This window comes from Bubalus bubalis, chromosome 24 (assembly GCF_019923935.1).
Source record: "Bubalus bubalis isolate 160015118507 breed Murrah chromosome 24, NDDB_SH_1, whole genome shotgun sequence".
Lineage (NCBI taxonomy): Eukaryota > Metazoa > Chordata > Mammalia > Artiodactyla > Bovidae > Bubalus > Bubalus bubalis.
The window spans coordinates 11,695,996-11,721,015 of record NC_059180.1 but is presented as its reverse complement, the minus strand read 5'-3'; the positions used below and the strand labels follow the sequence as shown (position 1 = coordinate 11,721,015).

Genomic DNA, 25,020 nt, shown 5'->3' with positions numbered 1-25,020 from the left:
AAACCAGTTTTCTTAGAACTCTGGAATATGCTCATAAAATATACTAAAATTATATTGGGTAAAATTTAACACTTTATTGGATGTCACAGATCATGTCTGGGCATTGCATCACTTCAGGCTCCATCAGCCTACATGGTCTTGTGTGTGGTACACAGTGCAAGCTCTCCTCTGTTCTCCTTCATCAGGTCAGCTCAACCTTTACAACTCAGGTTGGATTCCATCTCCAGACCATTTCCCAAAGTTCCCTCTCTGAGAGAATGAGTCTTTCCCATGAACTCAAACAGTATTCACTGTTCAGTTTACAAGAAATAAAGTAAAATAAATATAGACTGTTCTTGCCATGTGCTGTTTAAACAAAGTCCCAAAATCATTTTTTATTTTTTTAATGGCTCACTATTGCCTACCACAACGTGTATATATTTTATTCTGGGTTTGACATGCTGTGATCCCAACAGACACACCTGGATCCTTTATCTTCCCGTGTCCCTTCAGTTCAGTTCAGTCGCTCAGTCGTGTCCGACTCTTTGCAACCCCATGGACTGCAGCACACCAGGCCTCCCTGACCATCACCGACTCCCGGAGTTTACCCAAACTCATGTCCATTGAGTCGGTGATACCATCCAACCATCTCATCCTCTGTCATCCCCTTCTCCTCCTGCCCTCAATCTTTCCCAGCATCATGGTCTTTTCAAATGAGTCAGCTCTTTGCATCAGGTGGCCAAAATATTGGAGTTTCAGCTTCAACATCAGTCCTTCCAATGAACACCCAGGACTGATCTCCTTTAGGATGGACTGGTTGGATCTCCTTGCAGTCCAAGGGACTCTCAAGAGTCGTCTCTAAGCCCACAGTTCAAAATCATCAATTCTTCAGTGCTCAGCTTTCTTTACAGTTCAACTCTCACATCCATACATGACTACTGGAAAAACCACAGCCTTGACTAGACGGACCTTTGTTGGCAAAGTAACATCTCTGCTTTTTAATATGTTGTCTAGGTTGGTCATAACTTTCCTTCCGAGGAGTCAGCGTCTATCTTCCAAATTGCCGCTGCATGTACACACTACATATTTTAGGACTCTACAGGCTTTATACAAACTACTGTCTGTTTTTGAAACACCCTCATTTTGACCTGTCAAAGTTCTATTTGCCCTTTAAGACAGTGTGCTAATCTGCTGGGTCATGCATCCAACATAGACTTGTTCCTCTAGACAGTTATATCATCTTGCCTCCAATTATAGTCAACTACACCCAGATGCCTCAGAATCCATCTGCAAAGCAGGAGACGCAAGTTCGGTCCCTGGTTGGGAAGTTCCCCTGGAGAAGGAAATGGCAACCTACTCCAGTATTCTTGCCTGGGAAATCCCATGGACAGAGAAGCCTGATGGGCTATAGTCCATGAGGACACAAAGAGTTGGACATGACTTAGTGACTAAACAATATCACCACCACCCTTGTTAATACCCAGCACTCTCCTTTTCCCTCAAACACACACACACCTTTTTAAAAAGAATTTTTGTTAAACCATAATACAGTTCAAATCAGCATGCCTGGTTCATTTCAGCTCCTTCACTGCCCAACCAAGTGACTAGGACTGCTTCAGCTTCTCGGCTTTCCCTTTGTCTGTGATAACCAAGGTGTAAAGGTATCTGCTGAACTGACCTTTAAATTTCCTGTTATTCTTACTTTCCTTGATCTTGACAGACCTGGCATTATCTCACCTTGCTATATTCAGAAAGTCCTTTATTTCTTCAATTTTGAGAGGCCAGACAAAGAGGCACAAAGAGCACATGACCAAACAATGAGCAGCAGAATGGAAGAGAATGGATAAGCTTTCCTTACCCTCCCCAAAGCTCCTTTAAGGATCAGCGCTGGATCTTAGGTAGCTCAGAGCATGGATGAAAGTTTTTAAACTGAAGTGACCTTTTATAAATTATAAACCATGTTGCACTAAATTATTATCAAAATGCTTCACTTACCCCAGGGCAAGAAAGAAAAGCAGCCACTCCAGTGATGCTGGGGGATACCAGAGAGGCTGTGTTCTCTCCAAAAACCCAACTTGAATTCCTACAAGTCAGCATCCCTGAACTGCACATTTGACAAGAAACCTTATTTAGCAGTTGTTTCTTTTCTGCTTTTCTACCAATTCCCGAGTTCCCTTGAGGGGAGTGTCTTAAGATCATTCACTCCGTACTCCTTGACTTACCAAAGTTAAAACACAAGCAATGGTTAGAGGCGAGCAATCTATAACTGATGCATTTGGCTGTACCTTTCTCATCTTGACAGTCTGGAGTAACACTTTTTACAGAGGAAACCAGTACTGCTGTGGATAAGAGATTTAGCCAACTGTGATCATTGGTTTGAGAGCCACTCAAAGCCCAACTGAGGCTGACTCCCCATCCTTCATTCTACCCTTCCCCTACTGTGTGGGGGCTTTGCCCTTGAGAACATAACTCCAGCTCCAGGCCTAGTTAAGCCCATCAAAGTCCTTTCATCCTCTCTGCCAGCAATTGGTCTGGAACTCAGGTCTAAATCAATCCAGACATGCCAACCCAAAAGAACAGTTTTTTATGCTCATGCCCCCAATTTGTCCAGAGGCAGAGGGGAGATCTTTGCCTCTGTCTGGGAAAGAAGTCATTTTCCCTTCAATCTCTCTCAATCTCCCTGGCCCACACCCCCACATTTCCGCAATTAGCTACGAGCAAAGTGTGAGGCCCCGACAGCCACTAATAACTATGCACAGATGCTCAGGGATGCCGCTGATACTGTGAAAGCAAACAGATGAGACAGAAAGAAATGAGGTGCTGAGGACAGATACACACTAAGTCACTGAATTAACCTGCCCGAGGCCCTCCCCACTTCTGGACTTGGGTGAGGTGACCCCGTAAGTTTCTTTACTGGTTAAGCAAGTTTGAGTTAGGTTTTCTAACACTCATAGTTGAAACCACCTTAACTTACACATTTAATGAAATTCTCTGCAATTAAAAAAAATCCGCTTGATACTCATTTCAACGCTATGCTTTAATTAAGAGCCATATAACAAAATTTTCACATGTGATTATAATTTTTTCATTAGTTGACTGAACAAAACAAGATGCCAAACATAAATATGAAACAGCATCACATGAAGTAACTCAATGTTTGATGCAGTCAAACAACCAGTAGCTGGCCAGGATCACATTAACAGGTCATCACCAAAGCATCACCCACTCAATGGATGTAAGACTGAGGAACAACCAGCAGCTGGCCAGGATCACATTAACAGGTCATCACCAAAGCATCACCAACTCAATGGACGCAAGACTGAGGACACTCTGGGAGATAGTGAAGGACCAGGAAGCCTGGTGTGCTGCAGTCTACAAGGTCGCAAAGAGTCTGACATGACTCAGCCACTGCATACCACCACCACCACCAAGGCATATAGACTCTAAACAGGCTGGTTACAAAATTGTTCTTTTAATTGGTGTCTGCACTGCACGGTGTAGTGCCTGAATGTTAAACAGTACTTAAAGATAAAGGCAAAACTGTGGGTTTGAACTCACCTGTTCAAGAAGAGATGGAACTACTAAAGAGGAATGCACTCTGGATGCTGAAGGTGTGCTAGGGTAGGAAAAAACCAGCACAGACCTGAAGATACTGATTCAACTTTCCCTTCTACATTCAACTTCCTCCAAATCATTCTGAGTCCCAAGAGAATCAGCAATAAATCCTGAGACAACATGCCAGTTGCAACATTCAGACAGCAGCTTCCCTGTTAAATTTCAGGAATTCTCCTCTCCCCATGTGTGAAATAGAGGAGTTGTATGTGTTCCCTTCTAAGGCTCCTTTCTGCTCTGATATGCTAGACCACACAAACAACCAGAGACTTGATTTTCTACTGTGTATGATGAGGATTTCGATCTTAATACTTATCTCAATACTTTTTCATAAATATTTATTAGGTGCCTACTATGTGCGAGGGAAAGGGCCAGGCCCTAAAGAAATGCTGAGATCAAGTATGTTCTTCACCTCCAGGGTATTACAGACCCCGGGGAAGGCTGCTATCAATATAAAAATCTTAGTGAACTAAATTAAATCCAAACACGTTACAAGGTAACCAGACCATCAAGTCCCAGTTTTCCAGGATAAAAGTAATGAATTAGAATGATAATCTCTAAGTACCAGGTGAATTTTACAACTAGAAGGAACCTGTGCCACAAATCTGAATAAGATGTTGTAAGTGGGTAATAAAGAGTAGTTTCCAAAAATCAATTTTAAAAGCTGTGCTTCTAAGCCTGCCAAAACCTCAGACTCATGATTCTCATCCTAGTTCATCTTTGCTATTTCTACCAATGAAGCATGAGAAATTCCGAAGCCCTTTCTTATCTGCCTTGCTGATCAATTTCTTATCCCGTTAACCTTCAAACTTCTTCCAGTTCCTCCTTAACTAATTATTTTTTACTAAACAGGAAGCACGCAATTTATAAATTCTGAATCTCTGATGGCTTACGGTATATGACACACACATGGTAAGCAAAACATACATATGGGACTACATTTTTAAACCTATCACATGATAATATATGCAAACTTCATACCTTACACCTTGAAAGTTGCTTTCTGTTAAGTTTCCTCAAACTTGCATGTGACTACCAATTTTTTCATACACCCTACAAGGACTTGTTCTTGTAACTACTTAAATTGTTTTAACTTGACATTAGACAAGTTAAATGTCTTTAAAACTACTCTCTGAAAATCCCTCTTTAAGTACAGTTTTGCTTTCCCCTTGCCAAAGCAGCTTTTAAATCCAATGAATTTTCACAGCTATTTGGATCTTTTCAATTTAAAGATTAGCTGCTGCTGCTAAGTCGCTTCAGTCATGTCGGACTCTGTGCAACTCCATAGACGGCAGCCCACAACAGTCTTGCTAAAGAAAGAACTGAAGGGTGTATCTGGCTTTCTGTAAGGACTGTACTTTTTTCTCAGTGCTTAGTCAACTGTCACTTATTCTGAAATACTGTCCAGGACCCAAAGAAAAGGTTACAGAATTTACTTACACTGTTTTTACTAAAGTCAAAACACACTGCTTCAAAGATGATGGTGAGTCTAGAATCCATTGGCCTCAAGGGCCCGGACTCAACGCTCTACAGTAAACAGATGCTCCCTCACAACCTAGTCTTTTACCTTTCATCTTCCATGTCATCTGTCAAATCTCACTCTCCCATGTTTAGTCAGAAGCTCACTTTCCTTTACAGAGAGGTCAAATGCAGAACTGGAACTAAAGAGTCCTGCAATTTGCATCATATAGCGCTACGCCACTCACCATTAGAAGTAACCAGCATTCTCAGAACAAAACTCAAGAAAGCCTCTTCTTTTTCCTTTTCAAGGTTTTTGAGATTTGTTACTATTAGCTTTTTCTAGCCAGCACTGAACAAACCTTCCAGTATATAAAAGCTCAAGTTTAAATCAACCCAGCTTTCTGCTGTCAGGCAGATCATCGTAATGCATTACAGAAGGTTTGGTTGAATTCCAAGCTTCTGTCTAGTTCTCAGGAATCAGAGCCTTGGCCAATGGGCATAGAGTGAGTCATGACCAATTTTTCTACTGTTGTATTAAAGGAGGCGGGCAAAAGAACAATCCCTTAGATAACTAGAGACACTGGCCAAGAACTGGTGCCATCTGCTAATATGGGCAGAAACGACACTGAAGAGAGAAAGGTTGGTGAAGGGGCAGATGGGACTCTCCTAGTCATCTGGTTTTATTATCCTTGCTCCAATTTGTGTTTGATAATTTGAGCTAAAGATAGAAAAGATACATCACTCCACTGGAATAAGAATATGATGGGAGAACACAAAGCTGAATTACATCTCTGCCCTGCTTCTTCATTCCAAACAATTCCCACACCATCCTTTGGGTGAAGAAGGCAAACGCCTCATCTCCGAGATGAGAGCCCAGAAAGGTATTTTCTACTGTGCATTAGGATTAGACTTTCCACTGGTGTTCTTTGAATTTTGTGGCTAATAATTTGTACAACTGGACACGACTGACATTTTTATCTGTAATAACTTGACTTAGCTCTTTAAATTTAAAAGCCAGAATAGAGAACAGTATGATTACAGCACAATCTGAGGGCCTAGTGAGTGACACATGATACAAAAATCATTTTGATCCCACCACTGTTTACCTCTTCTAACTCCTGCCATTTCTCTCCTTTGCAAATTATACTCATTTTATTGTTTGCAATTCTGTCATTATATTAGACTGATCATATCTCTATGTACAGAGAGCTCTGATTATTAAGCTAATTCTTAAAAAAAAAAAAACTGTGTTGCAATGCAACTGATACAGTAGAACAATTTGGGCATGAGTTTTGCATTTGCTTGTGTACGATTTTATATATAACAAATACAAATAGGTGCTATCAAACAGTATTTGTCTTTCTCTCTCTGACGTATCTCACTTAGCATAACACCCTGCAAGTTCATCCATGTAGTTGCTAATGGCAAAATTTCATGTAAGATGCATCTTACAGAACCCAGGTCTCCTTGCTAAGCCTCACACACTGAGGAGAGGTGACAGTGGAGGTGTTTTCTGTCTGAAGTGACCTCTCTCAGATATCTGCATGGCTTACTACTCCCTTACCTCCAGCAAATCTTGGCTAAAAGTTCCCTCAATAAGGTCCAACCTGACTGCATTATTAAAAAATTCACTATTCTCCAACTAGATAGACAGGTTTTCCTCTTTACATGCTTTCTATCTAGAATTTTTACCTTCCAAAACACTTAAAGATTTATGTACTTAGCTTTTTTTTCTTGCATTATCCATTAGAATCTAAGCTCAGTGACAGGAGATTTTTTCCTGCTTAGTTTGGATATCATCACCCCACTATTTAGAACTGCACCTGACACATGGTTCAAGAAATATTCACTAAAAAAATGAATACACATATGGAGGCACAAGCATGGTTATTTAAACCATTATAAGAGTCAAATTAATAGTTTCAAAGCCACAGAACCAAGCACTTTTAAGGAACCTGCTCAAATACATGAAAACTATGGAGAAGTCCTGGGCTCTAACTGAAGGGCAACATCCATTTAGAAGGCTAGACATAGGTTTCCCTCCTCCCACCTCAGAGAGCTCTTAGAATTACAGGATGTGTTTTTTAAAATGTGAATGTGGTCATATTTATAGCTGGAGGTAAATTGGCTCCACATTGACATCATTTCTACAGAGAAAGAATAACCAAGTCACTCCTCTGCATTCACAGCACCTGCAACAAAGCCACTTGAAAACAAGTGGTGGAGTGGGACGCATTCAAAAAGAAATTCACGGCTGAGAAGGCAGGGATCATGAAATACAAACCAAAGTGTTTCACAGAAAAATCTCTAGAAATGGCAGAATATTAAATTGTATCTGACCTCTAAGTCACTCAAAGTCCATCCAAGTCTGTGGGTCAGTAACAAATCCCAAATGTCAAGCTCATTCTCTTTGCCACTGACTTTACAAAATGGACTTCCGATGTCTATTTGCAGGTGTCTATATACAAAAGAACTTAGCAAACAAGTACTTGGTTCTGAGGCATACTGAGTTGGTCAATTTAATTCCATGTTTAAACCAACATTTCATACGTAGTTTGTGATCATCAAATAAAAAGATATGTGCATCTTCAAGCACATGGCAATACTAAGTATACTGTTAGACTGTAAGATTTAAAAGAACATGTGACCCATTCTTGATATCATGTCTCTCCAAACCTCTGATTTCTCATCTGAAAATAGGGATAATGCCAGCTGTGCCTCGTGGGTTATTGTAAGGATTAAATGAGCTAAAGTTCATTTTCTACTTTCAGATAATAAGCACCACCTATATCGTTAAAGCTCTACCCTATCCGTACACTTACGACTGAGGTATAAGAGTCACCAGAGGAGCCCCTAGAGTCATCAGAGGAGTTTAAAGGTCACAGGCCTACCTTGTAAACACGCTAATTTAAATGGACTGGGATAGAGTTTGTTTAAAAGTTCCAGTTTCAGGTTATTTCCACATGGAGCCAGACTGGAAACTCAAGATTTAGATTCTAATACCCAGATTCAGTAGTCAGGGGTAGGTTAGGAAATATGTAGTTTTTCACAGGTACCTTACAAAAATTCTTACAATCAAGCAGTATAAGAAACTCATCTAATAAACATAAGAAAGCATTAAAAGCATTTATCATAGGAACTAGCACAAAGTAAGCACTCAGTGGCAAAACAGAAAACAACTGTATGTTTATAACTATGTATAAACTATGTTTATAACTACGTATATATATGTGTGCACACACACACATATATATATACACAGAGAGAGAGAGAGGGAGAGAGAGAAAAAATATGGATTAATCTAGGCAGGGATTTGCCTAGATTCATGTGTTTGAAACAAATCCACAATCATATACTATTTATTTTATCTATACAACATCTATGCTTCCAACTGCATTTTAACAAATACAGTTGAAAAGTATGTTAAAAATATATACTAGAATACAAGTTTTTTTAAGTTTTTAGGACGTTCCGTTAAGGAAAAATGCGATCTGAATAAGTCTGGTGTAACTTTTGAGAAGGAGGGAAGGAAGAAGAGTGGGCAGGAGGAAGAAGGGACAGAAAAGAAAATTAAGTCACATAAACATTGGCCCTGAGTAGTGACGAGGGGTGTATGTGAGGAAGGGTACTTGTCTTACAAAAAAAAAAAAAAAAACAGTTAAACACTTGTGTTCTCTTTGTCTCCAGACGCGGGTAAGGACTAGCGTTTACCGACTGGCTGTGTGCCAGGTATCTGACACCCATAAACTCAGTCAGTGCTCCCAGACAGCACTGCAAGGGAGCCCTCACCATCCACAACACACACAGCACACAACCTGCATGAAACACAGCAGGACTTTTCTCTCCGAGTCAGAGGCTCGGCCACTTGGCCCCGAAGGCCAGCTCCTGTGAGGAGAAGCACAGAGAACAGGCCCCTGCGGCACAGCCCTCAGCGCTGGCAGTCCTCTCTACAGTGTCTGCTGCAGCTTTGGGAAGGCGCGGCCCGAGTTCCTGCCTGCACTGCCTCTGGAGACACAGCACGTCCAACAATCTCTGCTCAACAGGTAAACAGCAGGGCCCTCTCAGGGTCAGAGACTATCGCTGAGGGAACTTATAAACTCCTGAGGAAGGAGCTCTGGGAATGAAGTCTTTATTAAAATGGCCAGTCAGTCCTCAGGGTGAAAGATGATGAAAACTGACTGGTGTTGTAAAATACCTTCCTCCACAACAAGGTAGACCCACCTGAGAGACACTCTGGGAAAGACAAGTTGAGTGACTCAGACTGTACACTGGCAGAAATTTTCAGTAGAGTGGTGAAAGTGCAAGTGAAGTCGCTCAGTCGTGTCTGACTCTTTTTGACCCCACGGACTGTAGCCTATCAGGGTCCTCTGTCCATGGGATTTTCCAGGCAAGAATACTGCAGTGGGTTGCCATTTCCAGTAGAGTGGTACAGATTCCCAAAATACTGCTGGGTTGGATGTATCTATCAGCTTTCAGGCATATTTTGGCTGTCACAGATCATGTCAAGCATGATCATGAAGATCGATGGAAGGACTCACCAACTGGAATTCTATGCGTTAAGAAGGAAAGGAATGTAGAAACTAGCCAGAAAGAACTCAAATGCTCCAGAAGACCAGCAGCAACAATTCTGCCGAGGCAGCAGACCAGGCCCTCGGCCTTCTGTTTGCAGTGGCAGCCAATCGCCTTGACCCAGAGGTGCCTGGCTGTGGGCACCGCTGGGCATGAAAACTGAAGAATGATTCGCAGAACAACTCCTAAGTATTAAGTATCCCGGGAAGCAGAGGGCAAACACGAGATGAAGAGAAACAGGAGGAGAAAGAACCCTTCTGAAAAATGTCCTCCATAATAGTCTCAGTAGGTATTTAATTTCTATTTTTTCCCTTTTCTGTGAATTCACAAAGGCCAAGTCTTCCAGTTAAATTAGAGTGCAGTAAAGCACTAAGTCAGCATTCAACAGGTTTAATTACTGTGTAAATGAAAGAAATTATTATTCATTCATGACATTTACTTCAGATCCAATGCTAGCTGCTTTTATGTAAAGTTGAGGGTGAGGGGAGTAAAACTCAGATGGGGAGAAAAGAACAAGAACTAGGATATATAATTACAGCTGTATTTCTTTGCCAAGTATTACTGAGCCTAAACAAAAAAGTGCTTGTTTGCTCTCTTGAGAAAAAGCATGTGATCCATCAGTGGTGGCTCTAAAGAAAGCCTCCCCTCTCCTGACACATGGCCAGGCTTGATAGGTAGACCAATATTTGAAAAGCCAATAACAGGGGGCTTATTAAGGCCACAAAGCCTGGTAGGGCCCATTGTGGTTCAACAGTCCTGAACTCTGGGAACAATCCTAGCAGTCGGGCCCTACAAGGTAATGGATGTCCCTCTGCACCAGGAGAGAAAAAGGGCCAGTTGATGCTATCGGGACAACTAGACAATGAGTCTTTTTTAATGAATTTGCACTGAGCTTAAACAGCTCGCACAAGCAGAAAAGACACACACACACACACACACACACACACACACACACACATGCACAAAACCCTAAACTAAATCACATGTGGAATTTATTTTTCATTCTCATCTGTCTGCCTGGTGGAAGAGATTCAAGAGAGGGTGCCTGGGGAACTACTTCAAAACAGGGAGAAATATCTGTCCGCAAATCAGCATTCACTGAATGGGAGATAATCTGTCACCTGAATGGTTAACCCTCCATGGTTTTATCAGAACACAGTTATTACAGACTATAATCCCACTGAAATGTTTTAAGTTTTCCAAAGTACACTTCGAATAAAGTCAAACACCTAATCAAAACATATCATCTTCCTACTCCAACATATTCACACAGGCAAGAGAACACACACAAACACACATAGGGATATTTTTGGAACCAGTTATTCTCAAATCTTTCCTAAACCTCCAACCACTAGCATTCAATTACTACAAATAGTACAGCAGTCAGGAATTGGCAGTAACAATCTCAGTTTGTTTTAAAACCTGAGGCCACACAAGTTGTGGACAAGAAATTATTGTAGAACAATTTAGACAGATTTAAAGGACCAAGCACAAATCTGAGAAGTAATAATAATGAAGCTGTGATTGTTAAGGCTGAAGGTTTACTTGTTGGCTTAGAAGACTAACTGAATAAACTGAGCTGTTGAAAAAAATAAAACAATGTTTGTAGATACCTTAAATATTTCCTGAGACTAAATACCTTTATTGGACTTAAAGCTTTACTGCTAATTTCAGTTCCAATGTCTCAATTTCCACTGGCAAGGATCTAACATGTATTTTAGGATAAAGGAAATAGCAATTATCTGCATAAAAAAGTATTTGACTCTCAACAGAAAATTGTTTATGCATTATTATTGTTAACAATTACTGAGAACTGCAGCAATGTTATTTAGACAAACCATTGTTATGTATTAAACCTTGACTGAGAGTCAGAATAAAGTAAAGGGCTTGGTGTTCAGTCAATATTCTAGTGGAGCCCCAGATTCTTTCAATTCCTGACTTCTCAATTTTAAATTGTGAATGGTACAAAGAAATACCAGTGGAAGCCTGATTAATAAATCTCTCAATTCTTCCTCCAATGTATTCTTGAAGCTCAATACAGGATCACGGTATGATTACCACAAGCTAGGTTTTCCTGGGGCCTGAAGCAGGTAGCATTATGATTTCTGTCTGTAACACTGCCTAAGCCCTTGTCTCCTTTAAGGCTCTGATTTTTCTCAAGGTTACTGTTTCAAGTTTTATAAGACTTTTATTCTACCAGGGAGCATTTCATACTACTTTATTCTGAATTAGGCCTTAAAAGAGATCACCTTCCTTCCCCCACTTTTAGAAAAGGAAAATAAAATCAGAATTCTTATATATATATATATATATCTCCTCATGGCATGTGGGATCTTAAGTTCCCCAACCAGGGATCGAACCCACACCCTTTACATTGGAAGTATGGAGTTTTAACCACTGGACTGCTAGGGAAGCCTCTAAAATATATTTTTAAACCTTATTATTGTTTTTGATGCCTCAGCACCTTTTCTTCATTCTTTGGTAACCACAGCTCAAGTTTCCTTTGAAGAATTAACGCCACCTACCTCAGGCTCCCAGCAGTGTGGGGAAGGCTGAGAGTGTCATGAGAGTCACACCACCACAGGGTGTGGTCATCACATAGATCCAGTCACAAGTAACTGGTTTAAGAATGGCCATTTGACCAATTTCAGACCACAGAGGAGTAGCAGCATGATTCTTGTTGGAAAGGACAAGAATGAGGGTCACTCTCCCAGGGCTGCTGAGCTGGCAGAACATGAGTGAGTCGTCTCTGCTTCTACCCCACAGAAGCCAACACAAAGGAAGCCCTGCTGAAGGACAGAGGCAGGTTTCCAAAAAAACTGAGCTCCTGAAATTCAGATGCTTTTAGCTCAGTTTACCCCTTAGCTCCGGAGAAGGCAATGGCACCCCACTCCAGTACTCTTGCCTGGAGAATCCCAGGGACGGGGGAGCCTGGTGGGCTGCTGTCTATGGGGTCGCACAGAGTCGGACACGACTGAGTGACTTCACTTTCACTTTTCACTTTCATGCATTGGAGAAGGAAATGGCAACCCACTCCAGTGTTCTTGCCTGGAGAATCCCAGGGACGGGGGAGCCTGGTGGGCTGCCGTCTATGGGGTCGCACAGAGTCGGACGACTGAAGCGACTTAGCAGCAGCAGCAACCCCTTAGCTCTGTGATTCTTAAATCCATAAAAGTTTGAATTGGGGCTAAGGTGCAGAGTTGTTTCAACAATTTATGTTAAAGGTAGTACTGCCTTTTTAATCCTGTTCTGCAGCTCTGGTGTAACTACACTTCTTTTCAATCATCCCAAACTTCCTCCAGGTATCATCTCCAAAAAGCCTTCCTGGGTGACTGTTTCAAATATATTCAGAGGCACACAGGCTGATAATCCCTCAACTCCAGCTCAACCATAACTATGCAACAGATCAGGTGCTCTCATATGTGACCTACTCGTTCATTATATATCACCTGCTCTTTTTATTCTTATATAGTCATGCAGTCTGTGAAGCTTCCACAACTAGGATTTATATTACATTGTATAATATTATGCACAGATTTTAGACTCAGAAGATCTGAGCTTAACCTCACCCTTCACTGGCTTCTTTGAATTCTGCTTCTCACATCTGTAATGTTAGGCTAATAATATTATTTTTCCCAACTTTAGTAAGATGTAAATGTCATATGACATTATATAAATTTCGGGTATATGGGGTGATTTGATATACTTGTATATTGCAAAATGAGTACATACTATCTGCTGTAAATGACAGCTGTGATAACAAAGTTACATAACTTGTGAATGTATGTTGCAATCTTTAAAGCACAAAGTAAGTGATACTGCTGGTGGTGGTGATGTCTCTTATGGTCCCATCAGCAGATCTGTGAATGAGCTGAGAGGTGGAGGGAACCACCAATCATCACTTGCTCCTTGAGTTCCTGTGCTCCTTTCCCACATGAATACAGTCATTGAGTGATATGATAGACAGGAGCATCACCAAAAATGCCAGGAAGAGGATATGACCAGTGGACAAATATGAGATTTTCAGGCTCTGGAATAAAAGGATTTCCGTATCTGATATCTTGATCTAATTGAGTTTTTCCCATTTTTGAGGGGAGGCCTTGTATATGTAAATATAATATATAAAAACAACATTATAGGTATATCACAGAAGAGCTATGTTCTTTGCTTAGATACCCAACAAGCTACTTTAAAACAAAGAAAAATGTGTTTTAGGGGAGAAAATATTCAGATATCAAGATAAACTCTGTATTTCACAATGTAATTTGGGGAAAAAGAAACTGCTTATATTTCATCCCCAGTTCCTAATGCTTTTAAAGTAAAGAGTTGTGATTGGATGAGTTCCAAGGTCTTTCTCAGCTCTACAATAATGTTTTTTAAATAAGATTTTCAGAGCATATTCAGGTTTACAATCAAACTGGGAGGAGGCACAGAGAATCCCCACATTCCTCCTGCTCCAAACACGCACAGGCCCCCCATACACTCTGAAAACGGCACCTTAAAAAAAATACCAAAGGCGCACCTCCAATGACACACCACAGTCGCCTTAAGTTCTAGAATAACTTTCAACCTCCTAATGCTTTAGATCATCATATGACATAGCGTTTAATTTCCTATTACATTTCAATTGATCTAAGCTCCCATAAACACATCTGAAGTTTACTGAGTGAACAACACATACTTGTTTTCCAAATGTGTTAACAATGGTCTATTTCCTGAAATGTTTTAAGGAAGTTCTCATCCAAGGGCTACCTACGGGGGAGACCATTTGAGATACAGTGACAACCAGCTACTCATCTGTTTCCATCAGTGGTTAGTGAGCCACTCCTGTCAGGATTCTGAAAGAACATTGGGATGGATGGAGCAATCCTGGGGATCATTCCTCATTCAGAGAAAGGCCCACAGGAAAAACAAAATGTTTAATTCACATTGCTGCGGCCCACATCTGTCTTCCATCTGACCTTTCTGAAGTGCTTTCCTACACTATCACCTCAGCAGGTCTCCCTGGACCTCAAATCACTTCACTAAAAGCACAAATAAAATTAAGCTCTACTGTTCAGTGATGGGAAATGAAGGAACGAAGAGGTCCCTGTACTGATCCCTCCAGGAAGGTCAGGACAGACCTGTGCGCACAAGACGCTGCCCCTCCAGCTCTCTGCGCCAGTTTCCCATCATTCCCATCAATTAATGACTTTCACGTTAATTAAACACAAGATTTCTTGTCACTTCACAAGATTCCATATGTCCTCTTCCCACCGCCCAGTCCTTCTTCTACTGACTTAAGCTCAGCTCTACTCTCTCAGCCTTATATCTCTATAAACATGGTCCCCAGCAGGAAGAGCTAACACTCCTATGGAGCCAATGTGCCAGGCACCACCATATGCAAATACCCTTTCAGAGGTTATCTCTTTTAAACCTCACCAACCAACCCTATGAAGTAAATTTGTTACTACTTCACAGATGAGGAAATTGACACACAAGGAGGTAAAGTGGCATGTACAAATTGTTTACTGCAGTCTTCTATTCCTCTTTTTTAAATTACTTTTCTTCTGAACACAGATTTACTCATTTTCCCACTGTCTAAATAGTGACTGGGTACACACATCTAGAAGGCAGTAACAACTGTCAGGAGAACATCTCAAGCCTCAAAATAGAAACAATCCATGGAACCGTGAGTCTTGGTTGTATTCACAACTTAAATGACCAACCAGTCACACACAAAAAACCCTCCTCTGTCTTCTCCCCACTCGCCCCACACTCCACAAATATTTATTAAATAACTACTATGTGTCAGATACAAGGCTAGAGGCTGTCTGTTCTCTAGTAGCTATTCTGAGGAGCTGAATTTATCATTTTGGATCCATGGTTTCAACAACTTTCTACCTAAACTAGAATTCTGCACATAATAAATGAATCTGATCCTCAACATTTCCTCAGACGCTTAGTGCATATTTTTATTTTCAATCAGGTTTACTGAGGCAACACTGATACACATAATTGACATACATACAGCACACTGCACATAAAGTGATAGCATTTTGAGTTATTAGGTCAACACACTCTCCAGAGAGCAAAAGCTTACTCCACTAAAATGCTCCAGGAGGGCCCACTCACAGTCCTGAGGATACCCAGAGATCGACCAAATTCAAGTCCTGCCCATCTTGAGTTGCAGATGATTATATGTTACCAATTCCTGGGGTCACAGAACCGTGAATGAGTTTGACAGACATATTACCATGCAATTTATTCCAAAGCATTTCTCAACCCACACAGCAGTAAAGTTGCCCTGTTCAAAATCATGATGCACTCCAAAGTCTGTCTTTACATTTCATCTTTTCTTATTTTTCAGCACTTCTTCCATCTTTACTCTCCTGTGTTTATTCATGTTCTACCCCTTCTTTCATTAAAAAGTGTTCCTAGGGAAAGTGAAGTGAAGTCACTCAGTTGTGTCCAGCTCTTTGCAACCCCATGGACTATACAGTCCATGGAACTCTCCAGGTCAGTGTACTGGAGTAGGAAGCCTTTCCCTTCTCCAGGGGATCTGCTCATTCACATTAAGTTAGCAAATCACTAAGATGAGCATGAAGCTGAAACTCCAATACTTTGGCCACTTGATTCAAGGAGCTGACTCATTAGAAAAAACCCTGATGCTGGGAAAGATTGAAGGTGGGAGGAGAAGGGGACCACAGAGGATGAAATGGTTCGATAACATCACCAACTCAATGAAACTGAGTTTGAGCAAACTCCTGGAGACAGTGAAGGACAAGGAAGCCTAAAGTGCTATAGTCCACAGGGTCGCAAAGAGTCAGACACAACTGAGCGACTGAACAACAAACTACAATAAGATGTCCAAGCTTAGCGTTACTTTTTCCTAGGAGTACTGGAAATTAAATAGGAAACCAGCGTCTAACTGCTCACTTTAAACCACGAGCTAGTTACATAGGGGTGAGATCCTCTAGCCAATCCATTATTTCCCTGAAATCCTGTGACATGGGCAGCTATGAATCTATTCTTAGCCTTCTGGTTCAATCATTCATTCATTCAGTATTTAGTGGGTGCCTGTCATGTCCCAGCCAGTATTGTAGGTATCAGGAAATGGCAGTATACAAAACAGGCAAAAATCCTGTCCTACAGTTCACAAGTTAAAGAGCAGCATGCATCACAAAAAACTCCACGTACAATGTATAATTATGACCCAAACCCGGATCTCCCGCATTGTAGACAGACACTTTACTGTCTGAGCCACCAGGGAAGTCTATAATTATGACATATGACATTAAATGTTATCCGTTCTTTCAGGATCTATGTACAAAGGATCTGAGAAGTTTTTTATCTTGTTTGAATGATGCTATGATGCACAACAGAAGCCAGAAAAAACTAGCACTGGCCACCTTGGCTAAGTCACACACTGCCCTGAAAAACACAGTTTCCTCTGCTCACCAAGAAAGCTGGGTTAGGAGAATTCTAAACTCATCTTTTCAGATTTTCTAATTGGCTCGGGGAAGAATACGGGTCACAAAGAGAAGATTGTTAAACAAGTCAGACTTCTAGTCTTCTGCAGGAATAAAGACCCTATAAAGAGGCAAACATCATTCTTTATGTCACTAGAGACAGCAACCTTTCAACAGCCACTTAGCACATCCCTGAAGCCAGCAACAATGTGAAGGCAGCTTTAGCAAAGCTGGCAGATGCGTTCTCAAAGGGACACTCAGAGAATCACTCATGTTCATGCTCCCTCTTTGCTTCCTCCTTTCACCAACCCCTAGAAGTGTTTATGGTTTGAAAAACAGTAACTATTTTTATCTTCCAAGTTTGAAATGAGGTATCATTTGGCACAGATGAAAATGAACTAAATATTTTCTAAAAAATACTCAAAATTCTCCACTGAGGCTAACAACAAAACTGGTAAACACACTTACCCTCTCCCTGGGCAAACATATACAACAAGTTGAAAACAAAATGCTTCTATTGACAGGAAACCCAGTAGATACCTGGAATTATGCACCTTTTCCTTCTACTGCACATTCTTAATCTTCATTTCTTACATACTAAAGAATATTATTTATCTACATAGAGCCATTTAATGAGCATATTCTATTAATAGAATCTATGTGTACCAACTAAAAACTACTTCATCATCAAACTCAGTATTTAAATAAAGATGGAAACGAGAGAGCAAGCAGCCTTTCACAGTTTTGGAAGTGATGAAAAATCATTTTAATCATTGCTTTTCCATACTTATCTTCTCTTTATTATATTTCCCCCCAATCTTCACTGTGAAAATATTCCCACACTTAGTTTCTCTTTATTATATTCTTTACTATATTTTCCCTAAATCTCTATTGTGAAAATATTTAAATCCACAGAGAAGTTAAAAAAAGAGTGCAACGAATGCCCATATATTCTTTGCTCAGATTCACCAATTGCAGTATTCAACTGGACATGGAACAACAGACTGGTTCAAATTGGGAAACGAGTACATCAAGACTATATATTGTCATCCTGCTTATTTAACTTATATGCAGTGTACATCATGAGAAATGCTGGACTGGATGAAACACAAGCTGGAATCACAATTGTCAGGAGAAGTATCGATAACCTCAGATACACAGATGACACCACCTTTACAGCAGAAAGTGAAGAAGAACTTAAGAGCCTCTTGATGAAAGTGAAAGAGGAGAGTGAAAAGTTGGCTTAAAACTCAACAATCAGAAAACTAAGATCATGGCATCCGGTCCCATCACTTTATGGCAAATAAATGGGGAAATAATGCAAACAGTGTCCAACTTTATTTTGGGGGGCTCCAAAATCACAGCAGATGGTGACTGCAGCCATGAAATTAAAAGACGCTTACTCCTTGGAAGGAAAGTTATGACCAACCTAGACAGCATATTAAAAAGCAGAGACATTACCTTGCCAACAAAGGTCTGTCTAGTCAGAGCTATGGTTTTTCCAGTACTCATGTATGGATGTGAGAATTGGACTATGAAGAAAGCTGAGCACTGAAGAACTGATGCTTTTGAACTGTGGTGTTGGAGAAGACTCTTGAGAGTCCCTTGGACTGCAAGAAGATCCAACCAGTCCATCCTAAAGGAAATCAGTCCTGAATATTCATTGGAAGGACTGATGTTGTAGCTGAAACTCCAATACTTTGGCCACCCGATGCAAAGAACTGACTCATTAGAAAAGATCCTGATGCTGGGAAAGATTGAAGGCAGGAGGAGAAGGGAACAACAGAGGATGAGATGGTTGGATGGCATCACCGACTGGATGGACATGAATCTGAGCAAGCTCCAGGAGGTGGTGATGGACAGGGAAGCCTAGCGTCCTGCAGTCCATGGGGTTGCAAAGAGTTGGACGCGACTGAGTGACTGAACGGAGAAGGCAATGGCACCCCACTCCAGTACTCTTGCCTGGAAAATCCCATGGACGGAGGAGCCTGGTAGGCTGTAGTCCATGAGGTCGCGAAGAGTCGCACTCGACTGCGGGACTTCACTTTCACTTTTCACTTTCATGCATTCGAGAAGGAAATGGCAACTCAATCCAGTGTTCTTGCCTGGAGAATCCCAGGGACGGGGGAGCCTGGCGGGCTGCCGTCTATGAGGTCGCACAGAGTCAGACACAACTGAAGCGACTTAGCAGAGCGACTGAACTTAACTGTCACAATATTGCTAATTAACATTTTGTTAGTTGTGCCCACCCTTTGCCTCCTTCCCTCCTTTCCCATCTCCCCTTTCCTTCTCTCCCCACTCTACACCATCTACACCCACACATACACACAATGTTGTTGAAACACCTGAAAACAGCTTCAAACTTATCCCTTTATTTCAGGACATCCAGGACATCTCCTGAATTGGAGATCCAGGACATTCTCCTCTATTACTACAGTATCATTAACATTCTCAAGAGTTTAATATTTATCCAGTACTACCATCTAATACAGTCCAATTTCTAAATTTTCCTAGTTGTCCCCAAATGACCTTTATAGCATTTCCTCAACCAAGGATTTGCTCAAAGCTCACACTCTGCTTTCCTGATTGTCATGTCTCTGTAGCCTCCTTTAATCTAGAACAGCCCTCCTTGCACCTGTTCATTTTATCTAGTTTAACACAGTTACAGATCCAATGTTCTATGATTGTCCTGTGAACTGAATTACAGTGTCAAATTACTCTTTTATAAATAGCTGTAAAATGTTTAATCCATCTGAGGGATATAATGGTGGGATAAGGAATGGCTTTAAAATTTTATAGACTTAAAATCCTCAAGTCTTTTCATCTCAGTATTGTCTCTGAGACCATAGGCACATAGTCCAAAAGCCGCCTCTGCAAAACTCTCCAGACATTATACACCCAATTCTGACTGTCAAACATACTGCCATTACAACTCAAAGACATAAGTCATTATATCCAAAAGAATATTTTGTTTTTAAGACTGGGAAAGGGTTACCAGTATTTGAGTCAGAGGTAACACAAAATTAATCAAATAATTACCACATTATCTCGTTTAGTCATTGTTTCAGACTCTTTCGCAAGCCCATGGACTGTAGCCTGTTAAATGGGATTTCTCAGACAAGAATACTGGAGTGGGTTGCCATTTCCTTCTCCAGGTGATCTTCCCAACCCAAGGACTGAACCCGAGTCTCCCTCATCGGCAGGTGGGTTCTTTACCACCTAGCCACCAGGGAGGCCCTAACACATTACTGACCAGGGGATTTTTGCAGAATCTAACACCTATGGCGTTAATATGTCTCTAGTTAATAATGTGTTAATTTGTTTCCCATGTTTAAATTAGAATCTCAAGCATGGCAGTGCATCAGAAAATTTACACTAAGAATTGAAAGGAATATGACTTATTCCACTAATAACTGAGTCCTCACAGCCAATGTGGATAATCTTTCAGAACACATACAAAATAATAATGTTAATATAAATGAATATTTACTGCGCCTTACAGAAAACTTAGTTCTTCAAGAAAGAAGCACAGTCCTAGTCAAGGAGGACAGTCTGGAGACCCTTAGAAATACTGGAAAGTTTGCAATGGCCTTTGGCCAAAACCGATAAGGTTCTGACCTGAAAACTGGCTTTATTGCCATGAACAGCCACAGTGGTGGGAAGGAAGAAGGCACTGGGATTATTTTTTTCCAAATAAGCTTGACTGTGGATTTCCACACAGAATTGCAACTAACAATTCCAGGTTATGGAAAACATTATTTGCAGGAAGCAAATCTAATTTAATTTTTTCATTGCTAATTTAACACCTGTCATACAAAAGGGGCTTGTTTGGTCCATTTACACATTCATCTAACAAATGCTGATTTACTGCACTCACTGTAGCCAGGAAACATACTCTGTGCTGAGGATGTTAACAGTGAATAACATCCTAAAGGTCCTGCTATCACTGAACTGCAACCTTCAATAAGAAATAAACAAAAAGTCCTAAAGTAAATGCATTTTCAAAGAGGATCATTTCAGATGGTTCTAAGTAATATTAAGGAATTCACAGGGAAAATCACATAATGAAAAAGAAGCAAAGGGGCAAACAAGGACAGGTGATGGAGAAGATGACACTGAAGAGTTAAGGTCTGAACTGAGATCTAAGGGGGAAGATAAAAGCCACCACATGAGAATATGTGGCAGAGAAACCTGGGCCATGTGAACAGGCTAAGGAACTACAGATGGCTGATGACAGACTCAAGGTCTAGTGGGTTAGGGGCCATGAAAGTGGGCAGGGGTCACTCATGACTTCAGAAGTCATGACCAAGTGCTGAGATTGTATTCTGACTGAAATGAGGAGTCCTAGAAGATTCTGGACAGGACAATGCTGAACTGTAATGGATGTTTCTAAAAGGTTTATCATATTGGCCAACATGTGCAGAACGATAAAACCATCACCACGATGAAAATCAGTGAATCATATGCCTCAACCCCCTTGTTTACGCCTTCAATTATATTTCCAGGACTAATAAGAGGCAGAAGTACACAATCACAGCCCTGTGTAGGCAGTGTAAGAAACGAAGTAAACAGCTACTAGATCTGGTCTTCACCTCTGTTTAAGGACACAGACAAGACTGAACAAGAGGGAAACAGCACACCGCACATGCTCCGAATGTATCTGGGGGAGTCACAACAGCAAAATGGAGTAAGAGATACTAGCCTTGGTCACCCTACACCTCCCCCCACCCAAATTACACAGCTATTCATGAACAAAAGTAGTCTTTAGAGAGCCCAAGAATCCAATTAGGAACACAGAGGAGCAAAAAACAATGAGAAACTGCACAGAAAGGATAGCTGGGGAGATGCACTTGGCTGAGATATCAAGAGACAGCTGGGAACAAAAAAGAAAAGCGAGAGCCATGAGTATCACGCACACAAAAGGTGTCACCATGGTCCCCAGTGGCCAGCTCTGCAAAAATCACTGGCAGCCTTTAATGCTGAAGACTTCAACAGCCTCCACCACAGCAGCAGATCCCCAGAGAGGGAGGCAACGCTGTTCACCTCCCAGAAGGAGCTGCTGTTACACTTCCCCAGGCTCACGTGAAGGTGCCTCCACTACTACCACACACGCCTCCAACCGTAGAGTTTCAGGGGCTTCGCGTGGAACCACACTTCAAACCCGAGCTCCACAGCCAGGCCACGTATATCCACATCTCGGGCACCAGAGCCACCACCGCTCTGTGCTAGCAGTTCCCCGGACCCTTGAGGTGCAGTGGTTCAGAAAATGTATGTGTTGCAGAAGCTGGCACCATGGCTTCTTCATTAGACACTAGCACCAGGTCTGCCACAGAAGCACCTGCAAGCTGAACCTGGCACAGAGAGGGCTGGTCTGCCCTCGAAGAAAGAGAGAGGAGAGGAGCTCCTCAAGACACTCCACCACTGAACACCCCAAAAGAACTCACTGATACCACAGGTACCCACAGCCTTGGCCAATGAAGACCACTAATGTCTTCCCCAATGCTTGCCTCAGCTGACAGAGCTTCAAAAGAATTACACCACTGGGCTTTCCCCAGAGTCAGAACCACCACACATCCCCACTCAGCAAGTGCCCAAACACACTCTCACAGGTGAAGACACTTCCCTACCAAACCAATCCATAAGAACTGGAAGAGGCAATTGCTCCACCAAATGTACAAAGATCAACAACACACTTTTGCTTGCTTCAAACACAAAACACACATACACACACACACAAAACAAAATCAAGGAAACATAACTACCAAACGAACACCATAATATCCCAGTGACATCCCTGAAATGGAGATTGTGAATTTGCAGAGAAGAATTAAAAAATAATTATTTTAAGGAAGCGCAATGATTTCAGGTAATACAGATAGACACCTATATGAAATCAGGGGGGGTGGGGGGGGAACATGGGAAAAATGAGGAAGTTCAACAGAAATACAGAAATTTAAAAAAAAAAAAAAAAAAAGAGCCAAAATGAACTTCTGGAGCTGAAGAATTCGCTGAAGGAAAACCACAATAGAGAGCATCAAAAGCAGACCTGATCAACAGAAAAATGTGAACTCAAAGACAAGTCATTTCAAACTGTCCAGAGGAGAAAAGGGAATGAAAAAGAGTAAAGAAATCCTAAAAGGGTCATGGGATACCCCCAAATGAACATTATTCTCATTATGGCAGTCCCCAAAGGAACAGACAGATAGGGAAAGGGGTAGAAAGTTTATTTAAAGAAATCATGGCTGAAAGCTTCCCAAATCTTTTGAGAGACACAGGCACCCAGGGGAAGAATAAATGGGTAAAAATTCTGTATGCAATCAAAGTTAAGTTGCCACCAGCTTTAAACAGACTGTCATGTGGGCTTCCCAAGTGGTGCCAGTAGTAAAGAATCCTAATCCTATGCCTACCAATGCAGGTAGATGTAAGAGGCCCGGGATCGATCCCTGGGTCAGGAAGATCGCTTGGAGGAGGGTATGGCAACCCACTCCAATATTCTTGCCTGGAGAATCCCATGGACAGAGGAGCCTGAAAGGCTGCAGTTCACAGGGTTGCACAAAGTTGGACACAACTGAGGCGACCTAGCATGTATGCATGGTAACCCCAAAGCAAAAACCTAAAGGAGATACACAAAAGACAAAAACAAAGGAATCAAAGCATACCACTATAGAAAACTATGAAATGACAACGGAAAACAGTAAGAGAAGAAAGAAACAATGGAACTACCAAACTGTCAGAAAACAATTAACAAGATGGCAATAGCAAATCTTTACCTTATAATTACTTTAAAACTAAAACTGTTTACATTTCCCAATCAAAACCACATAAGCAGATGAGTAAATAAAAAACAAGGCACGACTACATGCTGCCAGGAAGAAACTCACTTTGGTTTTAAGGACACACATAAGCTAAAAGTAAGGGTATAAGAAAAGATATCCCATGCAAATGGCAACAAAAAGAAAGCAGCCAGCCATAGCTATACTTAACATCAGACAAAATAGACTTTAAATGTAAAACTGTGACAAGATTAAGAAGGATTAACCAGTCCATTCTGAAGGAGATCAGTCCTGGGTGTTCTTTGGAAGGAATGATGCTAAAGCTGAAACTCCAGTACTTTGGCCACCTCATGCGAAGAGTTGACTCATTGGAAAAGATCCTGATGCTGGGAGGGATGGGGGGCAGGAGGAGAAGGGGACGACAGAGGATGAGATGGCTGGATGGCATCACCGACTCAATGGACATGAGTCTGAGTGAACTCCGGGAGTTGGTGATGGACAGGGAGGCATGGCGTGCTGCGATTCATGGGGTTGCAAAGAGTCGGACACAACTAAGTGACTGAACTGAACTGAACTGAAGAAGGTTATTATATAATGATACAGGGTACAATTCACCAGAAAGACATAACTATTGTAAATATATATGCACCCAACATGGGAGTAAATAAATATAGTAAACAAATATTAACAGATCTGAAGGCAGTAAAAATACAGCAACATAATAGTGGGAGAGTTAAATGTCCTACTTTTAATAAGAGAAAATTCATCCTGAAAGAAAATATGGAAATATTGGACTTTAGACCAAAGGAGCCTACCAGACATATATAAAACGTTCCATCCAACAGCACAGAATACACATTCCATGAGCACATGGAACTTTCTAAAGAACAGATTTTATTATAGGGAACAACACTGGTCTTAATAAGATTATGAAGATTAAAATCATATCAAGTATCCTTGCTGACCATAATAGAAAATAGGAAAAAATTAACATTAGAAACCTGGAGAATTCACACACATGTGGAAATAAGCAACATACTACTAACAAGCAATGGCTCAAGAAAGAAATATTTTCCAACCCTAAAAAAGGAGAAAATCCTATTATTTGCAACAAAATGAATGAATGTGAAGGGCATTATGCTATGTGAAATAAGCTAGAGAAAGACAAACATTGC

General features: G+C 41.1%; 1 protein-coding gene and 1 pseudogene across 9 annotated transcripts in view; both read right to left on the bottom strand.

Moving 5' to 3' along the window:
• AUTS2 (activator of transcription and developmental regulator AUTS2) overlaps positions 1-25,020 on the bottom strand; it is a 1,208,197-nt gene that overhangs the window by 805,166 nt on the left and 378,011 nt on the right. The gene's annotated exons all lie outside the window — the stretch shown is intronic.
• On the bottom strand, positions 900-12,593 carry LOC112581761 (annotated as a pseudogene).